This window comes from Scyliorhinus torazame, chromosome 16, assembly GCF_047496885.1.
Source record: "Scyliorhinus torazame isolate Kashiwa2021f chromosome 16, sScyTor2.1, whole genome shotgun sequence".
NCBI lineage: Eukaryota > Metazoa > Chordata > Chondrichthyes > Carcharhiniformes > Scyliorhinidae > Scyliorhinus > Scyliorhinus torazame.
In genome coordinates, this window is record NC_092722.1 from 351,160 (window position 1) to 374,669 (window position 23,510).

Genomic DNA, 23,510 nt, shown 5'->3' on the forward strand with positions numbered 1-23,510 from the left:
CAGTGGCTCGGATACGGGACACAAACCCCAATATTTTATTTTAATTCTGTCAGACTGTGAGGAAAGGATATCTCGCCCCAGGAGGGATTTCACAAAGAAATAGGGATACGGTAAATTAAAACAAACTTTATTACTAACACAGTGTTATAATATCTTTAACATCGCACAGGAAAATTGCTTACAATTACCCTTTAAACAATATTAAACAACAGAGTGACACAATAACCCTTAACCGCGATCTTTATTCCCACTCAAACAACAAAACCATCTCCGATCCCAATCCACTTTTAAATACAGTCAGCACTCAGGAATACTTGCTGTACAGAGATGTCCTTTGAGATTGTTTGAAAAGACAGACCTGACCCCTGTCAGAACCATGCAGAACCTCTGGCTGTGTTTCTTCAGAAACATCTCAGCTCTCCTTCCAGCCACAAGCTAACTCTGAATCACAACGCCCGGCTGCTTCAGCCCCTTGCTCCTCCCATTAACTGTATCATCGCACTGGACTGAACACGATGGATACAGTCGCACCCGACTTGGTGTCAGGATGAGGCAGTTGAATTCGCGAGAGGCCTGTCACAGGATTCACAACACTCGCAATGTCTTGAGAGATTCAACCAAACCTCATGAGACGTCACGATCTGGACCTCGCCCTCATTCGGTGAGATTCAGATATGCATACTTGGCTGATTTAAATATGCATTGGCCGGATTCTCCCAGCACCTGGGACATAACCACCGCGCCTGGGAGACTTCTCCAGGGTGATGATCAGCACTGGTCCACACAAACATGGACCAGGCATAATGACACCATTGGATAGTCAAGGGCAGGGCAGGATGGCACCCTGTCACTCCCACTGGCACCTTGGCACTGCTGGCCTGGCACCTGGGCACTGCCAGGGTGGCACTACCAAGGGTTGAGGCCTGGGGGGGGCATGCCCATGAAACGGGGATGAGGTGGATATGAAGGGTGGGGATGAAGGGCGGGTATGCAGAGCATCGTAAAGGTTGGGGGGTGAAGGGTGGGGTCCTGAAAGGGGGCCCGAATAGAGGTTGGGGAGGATTGTAAATGGGGGGGCCCGCAATGATGCCTTAGTAGGGTGCCCTTACTTGGGGGTGGGGGTGTAACGTGTGGGTGATGACATTGTCAGGGTGAAGGGGGAAGTGTGGGACCCTCTCAAAATAGTGCCCTAATTTCTGAGGAGTCGGTCTCGTGGCGAGTTCAGCTCCACATTGAAAAATATTTTAAATATGGTGAGACCAGAGAGCGACTCCTGAAGGTTCCAATAAATAACTAAATGTGGGTGAATACCGGTGTGAATCTCACCCAAAAAGCCAGCGGGAAGCACCCGCTCAAAATGATACTTAAAAATGTTTCGGTTGAATTTTGCCCAGTGCCTCTAATTAACGACACCACAGGAAACCCTCTTGATATCAACAAAAAACCATTGGCGTAAACTTTTATGATGCTTTAATTGCACCTCTGCTCCCAAAAAGCCAGTTAAAGTCCAACAGGCTTGTTTCAAATCACTAGCTTTCAGAGCACTGCTCCTTCCTCATTCATTCACATGGACTTTAACCTGGTGTTGTAAGACTTCTTACTGTGCTCACCCCAGTCCAACGCCGGCATCTCCACATCATGGCCCAAAAAACCTGGCTGTGTAGCAAACCAGGATTCTTTAAAAACATGACTGTTTCAGTCACACACACTCTGACCCAAGCTTTTACCACTTACGGCACCAAATACATAATACAATATATCTGAAATTCCTACATTCATCACAGTGGTGAGCTGCCGCCTTGAATCACTGCAGGCGCTGAGGTGTAGGTACATGCACAGTGCTGTTAGGGAGGGAGTTCTCGGATTTTGACCCAGTGACAGCGATGGAAAGGTGATATATTTCCAAGTCAGGGATGTGAGTAGGTGGGAGGTGGTGGGGTTCCCAGGCATCTGCTGCCCTTGTCTTTTTGGTGGTCGAGATTACGGTTTGGAAGTAACTGTTGACAGAGCTTTGGTGAGTTGCTGCAGTGCAGCTTTTAAATGAAACAGACTACTTCCGCTGTTCGTCAGTGGTAAAGGGAGTGGATTTTGAAGGTGGGTGATAGGGGGTATCATTCTCCGCCGGCGGGAGTCTCCGTTTTGCCGGCGCCCGGGGGTTTCCCGACGGCGTGGGGCTGCCCCACAATGGGAAACCCCATTGACCGGCCGGCGTAACGGAGACTCCCGCCGGCGGGTCGGGGCAGAAATGTGGCGGGCGGGTAGGAGAATTTCGCTCAGGATGTCAATCAAGCGGGTTGTTTTGTCCTGGATGGTGTTGAGCTTCTTGAGTGTTGTTGGAGCTGCGCTCACCCAGGAAGTGGAGAGTATTCCATCACACTCCTGACTTGTAGATGGTAGCTCCAGAGATCCGGGTTCAATTCCAGCCTCTGGTCACTGTCTGTGCGGAGTCTGCACGTTCTCCCCGTGTGTGCGTGGGTTTCCTCCGGGTGCTCTGGTTTCCTCCCACACTCCAAAGATGTGCAGGTTAGGTGGATTGGCTATGCTAAATTACCCTTAGTGTCCAAATAGGTTAGGTGCAGTTACTGTGTTAGGGGGATGGGGTGGAGGTGTGGGCTTAAGTGGGGTGCTCCTTCCAAGGGCGGGTGCAGATTTGATGGGACGAATGGCCTCCTTCTCCACTGTAGATTGTAGGTAACGGACAGTATCACAAAGTTACAGCGGCTGCAGGTTAGTCACATGGGGATGGCTGGTGTTAAAAGGTGGGGCATAGGCCAGTGGGAAAGGGAAGCAGGTTCACAACTAGGATACTACTGTGGATGTGGAAGGATAAGTGTGTGTTGGGAAAGTGAGGGGAAAGGTTTAATGGACAGGAATAAGGTTGATTGTCACCTCTGCAATGGAATAAAGAGCAGGTAGGTATGTAACAGGTAAATAATTCGCTCAGTCAGATGGTGAACATCAATACCTATCCCTGCGCTGATTGAGAGTCACAGAAAGATGAATAATTGCCTGGCCACTGCAAGAACTATATTGTAGAACAACAAATTACAAGCTGATCACTGCAACTATAGAATTCCTACAGTGCAGAAGGTGGCCATTCAGCCCATCTAGTCTGCACCGACCCTCTGAAAGAGCACCCTACCCAGGCCCTATTCTCATAACCCCATTAACCTGCACATCCCTGGAAACTAAGGGGCAATTTAGCATGGCCAATCCACCTAACCTGGTCATCTTTGGACTGTGGGGGGAAACCGGACCACCCGGAGGAAACCCACGCAGACACTGGAATTGTACCCGGGTCCCTGGCACAGTGAGACAGCAGTTTTAACCCAGGTCCCTGTTGCAGTGAGACAGCAGTGTTAACCTGGGTCCCTGGCACTGTGAGACAGCAGTGTTAACCCGGGACCCTGGCACTGTGAGACAGCAGTGTTAACCCAGGTCCCTGACACTGTGAGACAGCAGTGCTAACCCGGGTCCCTGGCACTGTGAGACAGCAGTGTTAACCCGGGTCCGTGGCACTGTGAGGCAGCCGTGTTAACCCAGGTCCCTGGCGCTGTGAGACAGCAGTGGTAACCCGGGTCCCTGGCACTGTGAGTCAGCAGTGCTAACCTGCGTCCCTGGCACTGTGAGACAGCAGTGTTAACCCGGGTCCCTGGCACTGTGAGACAGCAGTGTTAACCCGGGTCCCTGGCACTGTGAGACAGCAGTGTTAACCCGGGCCCCTGACACTGTGAGACAGCAGTGTTAACCCGGGTCCCTGGCACTGAGACAGCAGTGTTATCCCAGGTCCCTAGCACTGTGAGTCAGTCATGTTAATCCGGGTCCCTTGGACTGTGAGACAGCAGTGTTAACCCGGGTCCCTGGCACTGTGAAACAGCAGTGTTAACCCGGGTCCCTGGCACTGTGTGACAGCAGTGTTAACCCGGGTCCCTGGCACTGTGAGACAGCAGTGTTCACCCGGGTCCCTGTCACTGTGAGATAGCAGTGTTAACCCGGGTCCCTGGCGGTGTGAGGCAGCAGTGTTAACCCGGGTCCCTGGCGGTGTGAGGCAGCAGTGTTAACCCGGGCCCCTGTCACTGTGAGACAGCAGTGTTAACCCGGGTCCCTGGCACTGAGACAGCAGTGTTATCCCAGGTCCCTAGCACTGTGAGTCAGTCGTGTTAACCCGGGTCCCTGGCGCTGTGAGGCAGCAGTGTTAATCCGGGTCCCTGGCGCTATGAGGCAGCAATGCCAACCTGGATCCCTGCCACTGTGAGGTAGCAGTGCTAACCCAAATCCCTGGCACTGAGACAGCAGTGTTACACGGGGTCCCTGGCACTGTGAGACAGCAGTGTTAACCCGGGTCCCTGGCACTGTGAAACAGCAGTGCTAACCCGGGTCCCTGGCACTGTGAGACAACAGTGTTAACCCGGTCTCTGGCACTGTGAGACAGCAGTGTTAACCCGGGTCCCTGGCACTGTGAGACAGCAGTGTTAACCCAGGTCCCTGGCACTGTGAGACAGCAGTGTTAACCCGGGTCCCTGGCACTGTGAGGCAGCAGTGTTAACCCGGGTCCCTGGCACTGTGAGACAGCAGTATTAACCCGTGTCCCTGGCACTGTGAGACAGCAGCGTTAACCCGGGTCCCTGGCGCTGTGAGACAGCAGTGTTAACCCGGGTCCCTGGCACTGTGAGACAGCAGTGTTAACCCAGGTCCCTGGGACTGTGAGACAGCAGTGTTAACCCGGGTCCCTGGCACTGTGAAGCAGCAGTGTTAACCCAGGTCCCTGGGACTGTGAGACAGCAGTGTTAACCCGGTCTCAGGCACTGTGAGGCAGCAGTGTTAACCCAGGTCCCTGGGACTGTGAGACAGCAGTGTTAACCCGGGTCCCTGGCGCTGTGAGACAGCTGTGTTAACCCGGGTCCCTGGCACTGTGAGACATCAGTGTTAACCCAGGTCCCTGGGACTGTGAGACAGCAGTGTTAACCCGGGTCCCTGGCGCTGTGAGACAGCAGTGTTAACCCGGGTCCCTGGCATTGTGAGGCAGCAGTGTTAACCCAGGTCCCTGGGACTGTGAGACAGCAGTGTTAACCCAGGTCCCTGGGACTGTGAGACAGCAGTGTTAACCCGGGTCCCTGGCGCTGTGAGACAGCAGTGTTAACCCGGGTCCCTGGCACTGTGAGACAGCAGTGTTAACCCGGGTCCCTGGCGCTGTGAGACAGCAGTGTTAACCCGGGTCCCTGGCGCTGTGAGACAGCAGTGTTAACCCGGGTCCCTGGCGCTGTGAGACAGCAGTGTTAACCCGGGTCCCTGGCGCTGTGAGACAGCAGTGTTAACCTTAGTGCTGCCCCATTTCAGGGTCTCTAGTTCTGGTCCAATTGTTTTAATGTATTTCTTATGTTTTAACAGAGTAAATAAAATAGTTGTTGCAAAAGCAACGCTGTCTGACTGCAGAGGAAACTTACACACAGATTGTTCTTTAAAACCATTATAAAACAACTATTACAAATTCTAAAAAACTAGCATTAGAAATCAATTGAGGTCCACAGGTTACTCTGTCTAGGTCCATATTGTATAGATTGCTTGGAAAGCTTTGAGATGTGACTTATTTATACGAGCAAACCTCGCTCTGAGTAATTAATAAAATTCTCTCCACTTGACTTTGCATTTTATATCATTAAGCGGAAGAATTGTCATTGTTGAAAGTGGGTGGAGTCTGCTGCAACAAACTGAGTAAAATCCTGCGAAAGACATGCAGGACAAACATTTGAGTCATGAGAAATTAATGGTATATTGTAACTATTTCAATAGTAAATGGATAGTTTTAATGGATAACTTTGAAAGGGAAATGGAATGTTAACGTTTATTGCAAAAGGACTGGAGTGTAAAAGTAGAGAAATGTTGTTGCAATTGTATAGGGTGTGGGTGAGACCACATCTGGAGTATTGTGTCCAGTTTTGGCTCCTTATTTATAATTATAATTTACAGTGCCGAAGAAGGCCATTCGGCCCATCGTGTCTGCACCGGCTATTGGAAAGAGCACCCTCGTGAAGCCCACGCTTCCAATCTATCCCCACCTAATCTTTTTGGACACCAAAGGCTATTTATCATGGCCAATCCACCCAACCTGCACTTCCTTGGACCGTGGGAGGAAACCGGAGCACCCGGTTTGAGGAAGGATGTGGTGATTGGAGGCAGTTCAGAGAAGGTTCACCAGATTGATTCCGGGGATGAAAGGGTTGACGTATGAGGAGACATTAAACAGTTCGCCTTTTGGCGTTTAGAAGGATGAAAGGGGATCTGTAGAGGTATATAAAATACTAAAAGGGGTCGATAAAGTAAACGTGGAGCAAATGTCCCCCCTTGTGAGACAATCTAGAATGAGAGGTCACAGATATAGGTTGAGCGGTGGTAGATTTAGAACTGAGATGAGGAAGAACTACTTCTCGCAGAGGGTGGTGAATTTGTGGAACTCTCTGCCTCACAATAAGGAGACCAAAACTGGGCACAATACTCCACATGTGGTCTCACCAATACCCTATACAATTGCAACAACACTTCTCTACTTTTACACTCCAGTCCTTCTGCAATAAACACTAACATTCCATTTGCTTTTTAATTACCGGCTGTGCCTGCAAACCGACTTTCTGTGATTCATGAACAAAGCCGCCCAGATCCCTCTGCCCAGGGGCATTTTGAATCTGCTTTCCATTTAGATAATAATTTGCCTTTCTATTTTTTCCGCCAAAATGGATAACTTCACACTTATCCACATTAAACTCCAACTGCCAAACTTTGGCCCAATATTCTAGCCTATCGATATCCATCTGTATCTCCTCTTCACTGCCTGCTTTCCCACCTATTGTAGTATCATCAACAAATTGTGCTATGTTACACTCTGTCCCTGCTTGCAGACCATTTATATAAACTGTAAACAGTTGTGGTCTGAGGACTGACCCCTGCGGCACTCCGCTAGTTACAGTTCACCAGCCAGAGAAGGACCCATTTATCTCGACCCTCTGCTTTCTGTCAGCCAGCCAATCCTCAATCCAATCTAGAACTCTACCCCAATCCCCTGCAATCTCACCTTCTGGATCAGTCTTTTATGTGGCACCTTAGCAAACGCCTTCTGGAAGTCTAGATATACCACATCCACAGGTTCCCCAGTATTCATCCTGCTGGTTACATCCTCAAAGAAGTCAAGCAAGTTTGTCAAGCATGACTTACCCTTCATAAAACCACACTGACAACGGTGGATTGATAAATGTTAGGTCAGCCAGCAAATCCCACATCCCCATCACAAATAAAAATAAGAATATATGATACAGTTCAAGGTTCAGTACCAGGAGCACTGGTGTTTCTGATATACATTCATCTCTGTGACTTGGCAGTACCGGGCAACATGATAACATGAAACTCGGAAATATCGTAAAGAACACAGGAAATTGTCATCAAGAAACCGAGCAGCTGGTGAAATGAACAAACATGTGACAGGAAAGCATTAAAGACAGGGCTGCAGAGAGACCTGGGATCTTTACATACAAATCAGTGAAGGTGTAGGGCAGGTTACTCCAGCAGGATGGTGCTGCTTATATATAGTTCAGGAAGCTTTGCTAAATTCATATAAAATATTAGTTTGCCCCAAATCAAATTCTGGGCATCACATTTTAGGAAGAATGTGAAAGATTTGGAGAGAGTTCAGAAAATATTTGCCAGAATAGTTCCAGGAATGGGAGCCTTCGGTTACATGGACAGATTGGATTGGATTGGATTTGTTTATTGTCACGTGCACCGAGGTACAGTGAAAAGTATTTTTCTGCGAGCAGCTCAACAGATCAATTAGTACATGAAAAGAAAATACATAATAGGGCAACACAAGGTACACAGGGTGCGATTCTCCGAGCCCTGCGCGGGACGTGGACAGTGGCCTGCAACTGCGCCACGCCACCCCGACGGTGGCGCCCGATTCTCTGAGATGCGGAGAATCTGCGCCATTTGCGCCAGTGCGTTTGGTGTGGCGCGGCCACGGGCCGCTGTCCATGGCGGGGCCGCCGATTCTCCGGCCCGGATGGGCTGAGCGGCAGCGCGGAAATGGCATAGTCTCGGCGGCGCCGTTCACCCCTGGTCGCTGCCGGTGGGAACTCTGTGCAAAGGGGTGGTGGGCGGCCTGTGGGGTGGGCAAAAGTGCTCCTTCACCAGGGGGGGGCCTCCAATGGGGTCTGGCCCGCGATCGGGGCTCACCGATCGGCGGGCCGGCCTCACCCCCCCCCCCCGGGGCCTACTTTCTTCCGCTTCCGGCCCCAGAACCCCCGCGCCATGTTGCGTCGGGGCTGGAGCTTTGAAGAAGTGCCCGCGCATGCATGGGTTGGCGCGGCCCAACTGCGCATGCATGGGTTGGCGCGGCCCAACTGCGCATGCGTGGGGTGGCGCGGTGCCCATTTGGCGCCGGGAAGGGAGGCTGGACCGGCGTTCACGACGGCGTGAACACTTAGTCTCCATTTTGGAGAATCGCCCCCACAATGTAAATACCTAGCTTCAAACCTGCAAGAGAAGATAAAAGAGAAAGGTTAGTGTTAGTGTTGGTGTTCGTGTTAGTGCAGTTATAGGAGATGTAAAGAGAGGATCTGTTTGGGAGAGCTTGAGGATTCTTTTGCAGCCAGTCCGGATGAAATGATCAGTCGAACACCTCGTTACTTTAACATATGTTTATTTCTCGGCCGGTGCTAAGACCACTGTATCTCTTGAGAGTTACAACAGTAAGCAAAAGTCAATACATCTAACAGCAGCTCATATACATTTTTGGTTCATTGCTGAGGGCAGCCCCCTCACATTCTATCTGTGCTTTTAGCTCAATTATAATTCAGCCCCCTCAATTATAATTATCTTCAAGCCTAGCGCACCCATTCCCAAGGCCGTTACTGCAATTTGTCTGGTACAAAAACAAGTGATACAGCTTGCTACCAAAAACCTGTCTTGACATTTCTTCACACACAGCTTTATCTAACATTTTGTTTTCCCCATAAAGTTCCAATCCATCTTGAGCCAAACTCTCATTTATCCATCATCAGCCAAACTCTCATTCCCCCCTTTTATCATTTCATGATAACTTCTAATCCATAGCCAATCGTCTCAGTCTCTCCCATTCTATTTGCACTTCTATAATTTCCTCATATTCCTCAGCACTTACTTTTACATCCATTAACTCGTTAAGGCTCGCTTCATGTTGCTGCATTAACTGTTGAGAAATTACTGTTGCACTGACACTTTTACACAAGCATTTCATTAGGAAGCTAAGCATCATTATTACAAGTTTACAACTACCAGGATTATCAATCCATGCACTAGGTAAGACCCCCATGATCCGGCAAATAACCAATCTAACCACCCATCCCTTGATGTTTCATGCAGTTTCTTAACCTCTTTGCGGATATGATCCACGAGGTGGGTGATGTTCTCCGAACTATCGGGGATGTAGGTGCAACATTCCGAACCGATCACGGCCCAAGTCCCACCTTTGTTTGCAAGGAGGTAATCGAGGGCCATTCGGTTTTGTAGGGCTACGGTTCTTATTGCCACCATTTCATTATTTATCTCTGTCAATGCTTCAGTGGTGTCGTTTGCTACCTCTTCCAGGATTTTTGCTATCTTCCTTATTTCCTTCATTGCAAGAGCTACCCCGATAGGGGGAAGCAGGATCCCAAAGTGTCGTTGCATTTCGGTTATTGCTCTCTTTTGTCGCTTCATCATTTGGTAATGGTCGCCTAAATTGGGGAGGTGGTGTATAAAGGGGACTACATACCCCAGATAACAGGATCCCGTCCAATTCTCTGGCAGCCAGGGATATGCCTTGTGGCCACAAATAAAGTACGTCCCATTGTACGAAGTGAGTTTGTCCACATCAAACCCTTGGGCCATCAGGGAGTACTTGAAGGTACCTGTCCCGTTAGCGTATGGGACGTCCAGTGTCCACCCATAAAACTGAGGAGACGTATATACGGGATAGACCTTGGATATGTTGGCCACCACAAATCTGTGCTCGCATTGACTCGCACCTCCAAATATCCCTTTAACCACATTCCTTACCAAACATATTATTCCCAATGGTCTTCCCATGTTGGTGGTATTAGTGAGGGTAAGAAACGGAGGCTGGTGGGATTTGTTATAACTTGGTTGGTACCACATCTCAAAGGTGTTCATTGGATAGCCCCCCTCTTTCCAAGGTCTTGGGGATATGGGGAGAAACGATAAACTAGAAGCCGCCCTGCCGTCTGGGTGTCTTACCATAGATGCAATTCTTATAGTCCTGGGGGATTGACGAGTACCATCCTGGTAAATATACCATTCTACTGTTTCTGACAGGTTAAGCGGAACAGGTCTGAGGGGGATCCCTCCCTTAGCATGGGTCGGGATATGTGTACATACCCAGCAACCAGAAACATTCATGTCCTTTGCGTACACATATGACATATACAAATACGTGTTTACATGTAATTCCCTTTTTTTTCCGCAGCCTTACCCTCCCTTGGTCAACGCATCCCAAGGGTAAAGTCTTTTTTTTGTTTCTGCAGCTGTAGTCCCATTTACAGTTGACCTGATGACAGGGTAGGTTGCCCTTCGTCACTCCACTAATGAGCATGGTCTGATTGCATCGTTGTACGTAGGCCGAACATCCGTCCGCAGGGGTCGCGTTCCAAGGTCCTTCTCCTGGGCCTTGACTGGTGCATTGTAAGGTGTCTTAATATGAATGATCATAGATTATCATAGAATTTACAGTGCAGAAGGAGGCCATTCGGCCCATCGAGTTTGCACCGGCTCTTGGAAAGAGCACGCTACCCAAGGTCAATACCTCCACCCTATCCCCATAACCCCACCCAACACTAAGGGCAATTTTGGACACTAAGGGCAATTTATCATGGCCAATCCACCTAACCTGCACATCTTTGGACTGTGGGAGGAAACCGGAGCACCCGGAGGAAACCCACGCACACACGGGGAGGATGTGCAGACTCCGCACAGACAGTGACCCAAGTCGGAATCGAACCTGGGACCCTGGAGCTGTGAAGCAATTGTGCTATCCACAAGGCTACCGTGCTGCTCCTCGACAGAGGTGATGAGTCCGTCTTCCCTTGGGGCCAGAGGTTCTTCGCTTGGCCTCTCCTCCCGTTTCCAAAAGTCCCAGCAGGGTTACGATAATAAGGCTGTCCTTCATCCCGTGAATGATGCTGAAGTTATTACCTAGAGCTCGAAACAGAGGGTTATTCTCTATCGCATTTTCACAACCTTACAATGGTGGATGTGGATCCAGGCATTTCTGCCTCCACTTTTACAGCAGTGGGAGTAGTGAGTAGGACCTGGTGTGGTCCTTCCCATCGGGATTCCAATCCTTTCCTAACCCAATTACGAATCAGAACATACTCCCCCGGATTAATAGTGACAGAACTGGACAAGGGATGTATCTCCTCATATGCGGCTCTGATGCACAATCAATAGGCTTGAGTCCACGTGGAGTCATATCGATTCAGCTTTAATCAGATAGAACTGTACCCAGCAGCGAAGTTACAGAAGTGAAGGCTGCTGGGGACGGCACAGGTTCTTATACCCCGCCTCTCAGGGTGGGGCTATGTACATTGCCCAATGACCCGCGGTCTAGCCAATGGTTATTCCTCTCTCTGGTACCGCAATACCTGGTATTACCACATTCACCCCCTGTTAAAAAAAAGAGCCAGCGGGGTGATGGCCAGTATTGCTGTCGCCTTTTCTGGTAGGACCAGGTATTGCAGGTACCATGCTATCGAGGGTGCGGAGAAAGTTCTTGCGTAGTTAATTCTTCTTCATGGTGCTGCAATCAGACGATCGGGCGTCCTGGGCGTCCTACTGGAGTGTCTAAGTTTCGGCGGCCATCCTGGTGAGGGCCCCGGCGGCAGTGACTCCGGGAACGTGGTGTCTTCCTCCCAGGCAGTTTCCTCACCCCTAGGCGGCGCTGTAAGGTCGAAGGATGGGCAGAAGGAAGGGGTGCCTGTAGGGGGCGTCGGTGCCTGCTCGGCTCTGGGTCGGGGTTCGGGCGGCAGTATTGACCCTCTGGTCAGATACAGAGGGGGGGGGCAGTGGCTCGGGCGCGCGTGGGGCTCCGGCGGGCGCCAGGTCCCGGACGGAAACCGTATCTTGGTGGCCGTCGGGGAACGCTACGTAGGCGTACTGGGGGTTGGCATGCAGCAGGTGGACCCTTTCGACCAGCAGGTCCGACTTGTGCGCCCTCACATGTTTCCGCAGCAGGACGGGTCCGGGTGTCGCCAGCCAGGTGGGGAGCGAGGTCCCAGAGGAGGACTTCCTGGGGAAAACCAGGAGACGTTCATGAGGTGTCTGGTTTGTGGTAGTACAGAGCAGGGACTGGATGGAGTGAAGGGCCACTGGGAGGACTTCTTGCCAGCGGGAGACTGGGAGATTCCTGGACCGAAGGGCCAGCAGGACCGTCTTCCAGACCGTTCCGTTCTCCCTCTCTACCTGCCCGTTTCCCCGGGGGTTGTAGCTGGTTGTTCTGCTCGAGGCGATGCTTTTGCTAAGCAGGAACTGGCGCAGCTCGTCGCTCATAAAGGAGGACCTCCTATCACTGTGGATGTATTCGGGGAAACCGAACAGTGGAAAAATAGTTTGGAGTGCCTTGATGACGGTGGTTGTGGTCATGTCCGGGCAGGGGATGGCGAATGGGAACCGGGAGTACTCATCAATCACGTTAAGGAACTACGTGTTGCGGTCGGTGGAGGGGAGGGGGCCTTTGAAGTCCATGCTGAGGCGTTCAAAGGGACGGGAAGCCTTGATCAGGTGCGCCCTATCTGGTCGGTAGAAGTGCGGTTTGCACTCCGCGCAGATTTGGCAGTCCCTGGTGACAGTCCTGACCTCCTCGATGGAGTAAGGCAGGTTCCGGGACTTAACGAAATGGAAGAACCGGGTGACTCCCGGGTGGCAGAGGTCCTCGTGGAGGGCTCGGAGGCGGTCTACTTGCGCGGTGGCACAAGTGCCGTGGGATAGGGCATCAGGAGGCTCGTTCAGCTTCCCGGGACGATACAAGATCTCGTAATTGAAGGTGGAGAGTTCTATCCTCCACCGCAAGATCTTGTCGTTCTTAATCTTGCCCCGCTGTGCATTATCGAACATGAAGGCAACCGACCGTTGGTCCGTGAGGAGAGTGAATCTCCTGCCGGCCAGGTAATGCCTCCAGTGCCGCACAGCTTCCACTATGGCCTGGGCCTCCTTTTCGACTGAGGAGTGGCGAATTTCGGAAGCATGGAGAGTGCGGGAGAAGAAGGCCACGGGCCTGCCCGCTTGGTTGAGGGTGGCCGCCAGAGCTACTTCGGACGCGTCGCTCTCGACCTGGAAGGGGAGGGACTCGTCGATGGCGCGCATCGTGGCATTTGCGATGTCCGCTTTGATGCGGCAGAAGGCCTGGCGGGCCTCCGTCGACAGGGGGAAGGTTGTGGACTGGATCAGGGGTCGAGCCTTGTCGGCGTAATTAGGGACCCACTGTGCATAATAGCTAAAGAAGCCGAGGCAGCGCTTTAGGGCCTTGGGGCAGTGAGGGAGGGGGAACTCCATGAGGGGGTGCATGCGTTCGGGGTCGGGGCCTATGACTCCATTTCGCACTACGTAGCCCAGAATGGCTAGCCGGTCGGTGCTAAACACGCATTTCTCCTTATTGTAGGTCAGATTCAGGAGGTGCGCGGTCTGGAGAAATTTACGGAGGTTGGTGTCGTGGTCCTGCTGGTCATGGCCGCAGATGGTGATGTTGTCAAGATACGGGAACGTTGCGTGTAAGCCGTACCGGTCAACCATTCGGTCCATCTCACGCTGGAAGATCGAGACCCCGTTTGTGACACCGAAGGGAACCCTTAAAAAGTGGTAGAGCCGCCCATCTGCTTCGAAGGCAGTGTACCTGCGGTCACCATTACAGAGGGGTAGCTGGTGGTAGGCGGACTTGAGATCCACCGTGGAGAAGACCTTGTATTGCGCGATCCTGTTCACCAGGTCGGCTATACGGGGGAGGGGGTACGCGTCCAGTTGTGTAAACCTGTTGATGGTCTGGCTGTAGTCAATGACCATCCTATGTTTTTCCCCGGTCTTTACCACCACTACTTGAGCCCTCCAGGGACTGTTGCTCGCTTCGATGACCCCTTCCTTCAGTAGCCTTTGGACCTCGGACCTGATGAAGGTCCGGTCCTGGGCGCTGTACCGCCTGCTCCTGGTGGCGACGGGTTTGCAATCCGGGGTGAGGTTCGCAAACAGGGAAGGCGGGTCGACCTTAAGGGTCGCGAGGCCGCAAACAGTAAGGGGAGGTATAGGGCCGCCGAATTTAAAAGTAAGGCTTTGTAGGTGGCACTGGAAATCCAGTCCCAGAAGGGTGGCTGCGCAGAGGTGCGGCAGCACGTATAGGCGGAAATTGGGGAATTCCCTGCCTTGGACGGTGAGGTTCGCGAGGCAGAACCCTTTTATCTGCACCGCGTGTGACCCGGAGGCCAGTGAGATCCTTTGTTGGGTGGGGTAGGTGACCAGAGAACAGCGCCTTACCGTGTCGGGGTGGACGAAGCTCTCCGTGCTCCCGGAGTCGATGAGGCATGACGTCACGTGGCCATTGATGCCGATCATCGTGGTGGCCTTTGCTAGCGTTCGGGGCCGACTCTGGTCCAGGGTGACGGAGTCCAGCTGCAGCAAGGAGTGAAGATCGGGCAGCGCATCGTCAGCCGTGTTGGGGGCTTGAGGCCCCATCCAAGATGATGCCGTCCATGGCTCGCACGTGGAGTCCGGGGACTCCGAGGATGGCGGCGGGGAGAAACAAAATGGCGGCGGGGAGGGACAAAATGGCGGCGCACTCTGCTCCCACGAGGCGGAGGCCAGCTGCAACCACGGGTTTTGGTCGGGCAGCACGTAGCCATCTGCGCTGGGGGCTTGAGGCCCCATCCAAGATGGTGCCGGCCATGGATCGCACGTGGAGTCTGAGGACTCCGGAGATGGCGGCGGGGAGGAGCAAACTGGCGGAGGTGGGCCTTGGACGGCCGGGACCCGCCAGAAAGACTGCGCCCGTGGGTCGGCCGTGGCCCTAGGGCAGGGGGGTGGAGGTGAGCGCTGGAGCGGGGCGTGCTGCGTCGGTCCGGGTGCAAAGAAGACCGTGGCCACGGCGCGGGGCGGGGAGAGGTGGGCGGTCGGGGCCTGGAGCTCCGGCGTTTTGGGCGGGGAGGAGTAAACTAGCAGCGCTGCTCCAGTGTGACGGAGGCCAGCTGCAGCGAGGGGTTCTGGCCCGGCAGTGCGTAGCCAGCCGCGCTGGGGGCTTGAGGCCCCGTCCAGGATGGCGCCGGCCAGGGGTCACCCGTGGAGTTCGGGGACGGAGACCCCGACGATTGGGTCGGCGAGGGACCAAATGGCTGCGCGTACTCCTCCAGCGTGGTTGCCGTGGAGAGGAAAGGCTGTGGCAGCGACGCTGCCTGGCGGGGCAAAAACTGCGGTGCGCGTTGGGCCGGCGGGGCTGGGAAAAGGGAGTGCGGCGGTGGGCCTGGGACGGTCGGGGTGTGGTGGAACGGCTGTGGTTGCGCGGCGGGCGGCTGGAGGAACGGCTGAGGGTAGTCGCTGGATACCGCGTTCACCGCGCGGGCGAGGCAGACCGCGGCATAGTGGCCTTTCTTGCCGCACCCTTTGCAGGTGACGGTGCGGGCCGGGCAGCGCGCGCGGGTGATTCGCCTGGCCGCAGAAGAAGCAGCGTTGGCCGGCGGCGGTAGCGGGTAAGTCTGGGGGTTAGGTGGGTAAGTCGGGGGGGCTGGCGCGGCGGGGTGCCACGCAGCCCAGGGGGGCGCGGTGCGCGCGGGGGCGTACGCCAGGGCGTTTCTGTACGCCACGTCCATAGACCCTGCCAGGGCCCGGGCCTCGGCGAGGCCCAGCGTCTCCATTTCGAGCAGCCTTCGGCGAATATCGGGGGATATCATACCTGCCATGAAGGCGTCTCGAATTAAAAGTTTGGAGTGCTCGTTCGCCGTCACCGCTGGGCAGCCGCAGTTTTGGCCCAGCACGATCAGCGCCCTGTAGAAATCTTCTAGCGTCTCATCTGGGCTCTGCCGTCTCGTTGCCAGCAGGTGACGGGCGTAGACCTGATTAAGTGGACGAGTGTAGTATCCTTCCAGCAGTTCCATGGCTTTATCATAGTTCGCCGCCCCTTCGATCAGGGGGTAGATCGCCGGGCTGACCCGCGAGCGTAGGAGGTGCATTTTCTGTCTTTCCGTGGGGGTGTCGGCAGCCGTATCGAGGTAGCTCTGGAAGCATGCCAGCCAATGCTTAAAAATCTCGGTGGAGTTTTCTGCGTGAGGGCTGAGCTGAAGGCACGCCGGCTTGTTGCGGAGACCCATCCTACAAAAGTACTTATCTGATTAAATTGATGCACAATCAATAGGCTTGAGTCCACGTGGAGTCATATCGATTCAGCTTTAATCAGATAGAACTGTACCCAGCAGCGAAGTTACAGAAGTGAAGGCTGCTGGGGACGGCACAGGTTCTTATACCCCGCCTCTCAGGGCAGGGCTATGTACATTGCCCAATGGTAGACCCCGCAGTCTAGCCAATGGTTATTCCTGTCTCTGGTACCGCAATACCTGGTATTACCACAGGCTCGTACCCGTGAATGGAGGCCCTTCAGTACTTTAGTCAAGGCTATCATATAGTTGGCCATTTCAGTAGTCATATGGTGAAACTGTACTTCCTTATGTTTCCCTTGATTCCAAGGAGTACGCAAGGGTCTTCTGTATAAAATTTCGGCGGGACTCAGTCGTGTCTTTCCAGCTGGGGTTGCATGTATCTGGAAGAGGGCAATAGGCAATAATTTGAGCCAAGTGGCTCCAGTCTCTGCCTGTAGTTTTGCCAGTTTTGTTTTTAATGTCTGATTAGCCCTTTCTACCATTCCCGCTGCTTGGGGTCGGTATGCGCAATGTAATTGTTGTTTTATTCCCAGCTGAGTACAAAATTCCTCATTGATCTGTCCCACAAAATGAGGTCCATAATCAGAGCTTAATCGATATGGAATCCCAAATCTAGGAACAATTTCGCGCATCAAAACTTTTACTACCGTGGAAGCTTTGTTATCTACAGTGGGGTAAGCTTCTATCCTTTTACTAAATACATCAACAATAACCAATACATGTTTATAACATTGGCATCTTTCCAACTCAATGTAATCCATCTGGAGTGTCTCAAAGGGACCTTCCGGTAGCGGGGTTTTACCCATTTCACAGGGTACTGCTTTTCCAGGGTTATATCGCTGACATACTAGGCAATGGCTGCTAATATTTTGCGCTATATCGTGCAGTCTTGGCTGCCACCAGGTTTTGAGCAATACATCACCCGTAGCTCGCGCACCACAATGGGTTGCAAAGTGAACACATTCGGTGACCCAGGCTGCCAATGCATCGGGCACACAAGTCTGCCCTGCCGGGGTGACCCACAATTTGTTTACAGGATCATAACAACATCCCAATTCTTCCCATAGTCTTTTTACACAGGCAGGAGCGTCCTCCTGTAACTGAATGATGTCAGTGATGGTCGGCATTGGTTTTTCAGAGGGCGACTGACCCTTAGAGATTTTAGTCTGGCTCATCATTTTTGGTACCACCATGTCTTTTAAGCGAGAAGCCTCTTTGGCCTGGTGGTCCGCCTGCCGATTACCCGCGTCCACCAGGGTTTTGCCTGTCGTATGGGCAGCGCACTTTATTACGGCTATTTGTTTAGGGAGCATTAAAGCCTGTAGTAATTGTGTAACCAACTGTTTGTGGGATATCTGAGTGCCTGTAGATGTAAGAAATCCCCTGTTCTTCCTTAATTGACCGAAGTCGTGTGTGACTCCAAATGCGTATCTGGAGTCTGTGTAAATGTTTATTTTCTTATTCTCTCCTAACACGCACGCTCGGATAAGTGCAAATAGCTCGGCTTGTTGGGCGGAGAACGGCGTTACAAATGCTGCTGCTTCCAGGGTTTCTCCCTGCTGATTAACTATAGCGTACCCTGATAATCTATCCCCCCTTTCGCCGATGGAAGCACTGCCGTCGGTGAAAACAGTTAAGTCTACATCGGGCAGGGGAGTGTCGGAGGCTTCCTCTCTGAGGTGCGTCAGGCAATCGTGGCCTGGCTGTGAGCATTCCGAGGGTGGTTCGGAGAGAAAACTTGCTGGATTGATTGTGGTGCAGTGGCAAAATTGGAGCTTGGGATTATTCAGGAGCTAAATCTCGTATGGAGGCTGTTGTAAATAGAAGCAAGGATATGAGTGCAGGCGGGATAGTCAAGAACTGTCAACTTAAGAGAACTGTCATTATTCTGAATATTGCTTTATTAATTTTAAGAAATTAACATATCTTGTTAGTTGTGCTTTCTTTAATAGAATCAACAAATTAATCTACAGAAAACCTATATGTTTAATAAGTTATTGTGTTTGATATTTTAAAATAAATGTTTAGAATTAGCCTGGAAATTAAAACTTCAAACAATGTGGAAGCTGGTTTTAAAAAAACCAAAACAACTCTGATTAAAAAGAACAGATCATTCAAGGACATTTGATAACGGGAATTTGGCAGCAATCCAACTTTTAAACCCAGTCCATTTGAGTGACAAATATTTAAAAAAAAAAAAAGTTTGGAGATGCGAATGGCATCATTCTAAGCTATACGCCTCTTTTTGTCTCTGCAAGAAAATTAATCCTTTCAACAAGCTTTTGTGTATAATCCAGAAGATGTCAAAGTGCAGAATGTTGTACTTTCATTCCCAATAACTCTAAAGAAGTTAAAGATTTGGCATTACATATCCAAAAAGAAATCCAAAACTTGATCCACCCCAATTTATCTCTCTCTGGGATAAAATTTGTGGGTGGCTTGGACACACTGGAATGTCAACAATGAGAATAATCCTATTCTCCTGTGTAGCTGTATTCATCATTTACATAACATACCAATGTGCTAAGTGCATTAAAAAACTATTTGCTAAACGCAGGGGACCAACTATTAGAATGATTCAAACTAACCCAACTGTACCCCCAATCGATAAGTTTGAGCTGAAATACTATTATTGAAATGTTACTGATCAATCAACTGTTTGACTGTATTATTAACATATTGTATAATTTATTAATACTGAATCAGTAGTATCAAATTTGATTAATGTATTAATTATAATAATTATTTTGAAATGCCTGGTTGTTGGACCCCGGGGGTTGGCAGGGTTGTATGCTGTATTGGGAACTTGCCGGACGGGAAACTGACACTGCGGCTGATAATCGTCTGGGTAATCAGGGAAATCCACCTCCGGTGCCCCCTCTTTTCCCGGGACTAACTCATGATTCATCTGTGGGAATTGATTAGCATGGGTTTTAGAACGAGTGCGAGTCGCCGGACCTCCTTGCGACAGTGGAGGTGGTGATAGTGGCGGGGGGAGTGGTGGATAAAGGGCTTGAATGTAAGGTGGAGGCGGTCATAGTGGCGGTGTAACGGTCGGTCGTCCCCTATATTGCCAATTTTCAGGGTCATCCTCATCGTCTCCCTCGGTCAAGGCAAGGCCGGCCATTTGTCCGTACGGTCCTGATTTAGAAATGGGGGGTTTTACAGACTTAGATCTTTTTCTATGGTGGGCACATTCCTTTTTTCAAAACCTCCGCAGTCTTAACAATTCCCCCTTCTGTTAATTCAATACCCAATTTTAAAGCGTTAGCCGCCAACTAGCCAATAAAGATGTATCTTTAAATTTTTGGCAGTACTCCCGCCATAACTCAATCAATTTCTTAGCCATGGAGCTACGGTTATGTTGCCAAATAATCTGCTGTGCCTCTATAACCGGAGGCAAATCTTTTGATCCTCCCAGGGGCCATTTCCCCTTTCCCAATTTCTTATGCAATTCTCCCGATAACTGCCGTAGTTGCTGAGAATGTTCCGGATACTGTTCACAAAGAGTTTGAAGCGCGCTTCCACTATCAGAGGTGCTATCTAAAGTACTACCCATTGTCTCCTATCCTCGGATGATCCTTGTGGTTACCTGCTTATTTTTGATAGCGATCCTAAATCGCCTATTCAATCAAGAATTTAAACGGGGTTATCCTGCCCCGTTACCCAATCAGGAGGCTAAATCAAATTGTTCGAAAGTGACTTTTAGAAGGTCAAAGTCTGGAAATGAAACATGAAAAGAGAGAGAGAGAGAGAGAGGACTGATTTAAACAGTCTGACAGACTCAGAGAATCAAAGACAGAACTAACAGATTTAAGAAATTGTTCGAGTGTTCCGACAGGACACGCAACGGTCAAGCCCTGTTTATTATGTTTCCTTTAGGTGTTATCCGCACCACCATTTAAATTTTATAATATATAATTTGGACAGAGTTATCCGTTCTCCGTAAGATTCAATCTGACCAACCCGAAGTGTCGAACAAGTCTAGACACCGGTTGATATACTTATTTATCGAAAACCACCTTTTATCGCGAAGGTATTAGACAACCCTAAGGATCATCATCACTCATTTACCTACCCAGAGATTTAAGGAGGACTCTAACCTCCCAAGGTTTCCAACCCGGGACTTTAGGAAGGATTCTAACCTCCCAGGGACTCCAACCCTTTCAACCCTTATTCGTAACGGGTTCGCCGGACTGTTTTGATTTCGTCAGAGTCTCCTCCGAAACCGAACAGCAGGGCGTGGCCACACTCGGGACAGCAGAGGGGGAAACCAAAGTGGTAACAAGGGTACTCACGTTTGGTGGCCAATTCCCACCTCAGCGTCCAAATGCGATCAGTCTGTTACGCCGTCAGGTTCCAGGGAGGCTCCTTGAAATCCAACTTCTGACACCAAATGAGGATTCTTTGCTGCCAGTCCGGATAAAATGATCAGTCGAACACCTCGTTACTTTAACATGGTTATTTCTCGGCCGGGGCTAAGACCACTGTATCTCTTGAGAGTTACAACAGCAAGCCAAAATCAATACATCTAACAGCAGTTCTTATACAGTTTTTGGTTCATTTCTGAGGGTCGCCCCCTCACATTCCATCTGTGCCTTTAGCTTAATTATAATTATCTTCAAGCCTAGCGCACCCATTCCCAAAGCCGTTACTACAATTTGTCTGGTACAAAAACAAGTGATTACAGCTTGCTACCAAAAACCTGTCTTGACATTTCTTCACACACAGCTTTATCTAACATTTTGTTTTCCCATAAAGTTCCAATCCATCTTGAGCCAAACTCTCATTTATCCATCATCAGCCAAACTCTCAAGCTCACAGAGAGTTACCACCCTCCGACGCCATCTTGGATGGCTACTGGAGAACATTTGTTCTCCTTAGAACAGAGAGGTTGAGAGGAAATGTTAATGAGATATTTAAATTTGTGAAGGGTTTAAATAGACTAAATCAAGAGAAACTGTTTCATATGGCTGAAGGATTGATTACCAGAGGACACCATGGGCGGGATTCTCCACTCCCGCGCTGAAGTGCCCACGCCGCCGTGAATGCCGTCGAGGTTCACGACGGCGTGAAACGGCCCATATCCCGACCGATTCAGGGCCCGTTAATGGGCTAGGAGCGGGGCCGCGTCATTTACACGTGCCAGGTCTTGTCCCGGCGTAAAGGCGGCGCCGCATACATGACACGGCCAGCGCCGCATAACTGGTGTCACCCGCGCATGCGTGGTTGCCGTCCTCTCTAAGTCCGCCCCGCAAGAAGATGGCAGACGGATCTTGTGGGGCTGCGGAAGGAAGGAGGTCCTCCTTCAGAGAGGACGGCCCGACGATCGGTGGGCACCGATCGCGGGCCACCCCACATTTGAGGTACCCCCCGGTGCAGGATCCACCCCCCCCCCCCGCAGGCCACCCCCCCCCAGCGTTCCCGCGCTGTTCCCGACGGCAGCGACCAGGTGTGGACGGCGCCGGGGGGAACCCGCCGTTTTGGCCTGGCCGCTCGGCCCATCCGGGCCTGAGAATAGCGGGGATGCTGGAGAATCGCTATTTTGGGTGTCTCGGGCGATTCTCCGGCCTGCGGCGCGCGGAACTCGACCGGGCCGTTCCCGCCGCTTGGGAGAATCGCGGGAGGGCGTCGGACCGGCGTCGCGGGAAATTTTGGCAGCCCAGGCGATTCTCCCAACCGGCGCGGGAGCGGAGAATCGCACCCCATGTTTCAGAGGTGACGCAAGGAAAACCTTTTTTTATACGAGTGGTTGGGATTTTGAATACAATGTCCGGTAGGATGGTGGATACAGAATCAAATTGTATAATTACTTGAAGGAAGGAAAACAAAGACACAATAAGGGGAATAGCCTCCTTTTGTGCTGTGAGCTTCTGTGATTTTATGAACTGTAAATTAATAGTTTTTGTTAAAATTTCACAACTTTCTGTACAGTAAGAATAAGGCAGGAATTTTGACTATTTTTAATTCATTACCGTCAATAATTATGAATTATAAAACTGTCAAGAGGAAATATTGGAAAGGAACTTGTTTTTTAATGTTGCCCTGTCATCAGCAGTCATTACTTCATATTTTGACATTTCATAATGTGGGTAATGTCTGGCAAAGTCTTGAGTCATAGATTCACCCTGAATATATATTACCAATTAATTATTCATGTGCAATTATAAGTCTTCAAAATATCCACCTTTAACTGTAACAAAATATAAATGTGGCAGGGAGTTGGGCGTCCGGTTTTAAGTTATTAGTGAGCGACCACATCAATTCTGAAGAGCCTTTGATGATCAGTAAATAATTTTAATTGAGCTGTCAACACAATAAATAGAAATAGAATTGCGGAAGAAAGCTTGAGCTTGGCTCCTTTGACATCTGCTGCTTTTGATAAGTTCTTATTCGACAATGACAATGTATTATATCTGAAACAAAGCAAAGAAGCACAAAATCAGAATTAAAAACGCTCCCCTGGTAAACTTTGGCATTTATCAAAATGTCAGGTTGTTAGTGGGTTGCTGAACTGATTATATGAACAATAATTTGAATAATTTCCATGAACACTTTATTAATGCTGTCCATCAACTCCTAAAATAAGTTTGTCACAATGACCCTAATCAGCCAATTCCACCTTCAGTTTGTGATGGTTCACCACTTTTATAAATAGAGGGCGAAATTCTCCCCCAACGGCGCGATGTCCGCCGACTGGCGCCAAAAACGGCGCCAATCAGACGGGCATCGCGCCGCCCCAAAGGTGCGGAATGGTCGGAGAATGGCCGTTGGCCGCCGTGAATCCCGCCCCCGAAGAAGTCTCTGGTACCGGAGATTGGGCGGGGGCGGGAATCGGGCCGCGCCGGTTGGCGGGACCCCCGCTCAATTCTCCGGCCCGGATGGGCCGAAGTCCCGCTGCTAGGATGCCTGTCCACATCCACATATTCTGGTCATGTCCGGTATTGCATGGGTTCTGGGTGGGTGTGGCAAGAGTGATTTCAAAGGTGGTGGGGGTCCGGGTCGAACCAAGCTGGGGGTTGGCTATATTTGGGGTTGCAGATGAGCTGGGAGTGCAGGAGGCGAGAGAGGCCGATGTTTTGG

At 50.8% G+C, this 23,510-nt stretch overlaps 1 protein-coding gene across 2 annotated transcripts in view; it reads left to right on the forward strand.

Annotated features, from left to right (window-relative positions):
* Positions 1-23,510, forward strand: part of vwa5b1 (von Willebrand factor A domain containing 5B1) — a 273,838-nt gene that overhangs the window by 161,611 nt on the left and 88,717 nt on the right. The window lies entirely within an intron of this gene.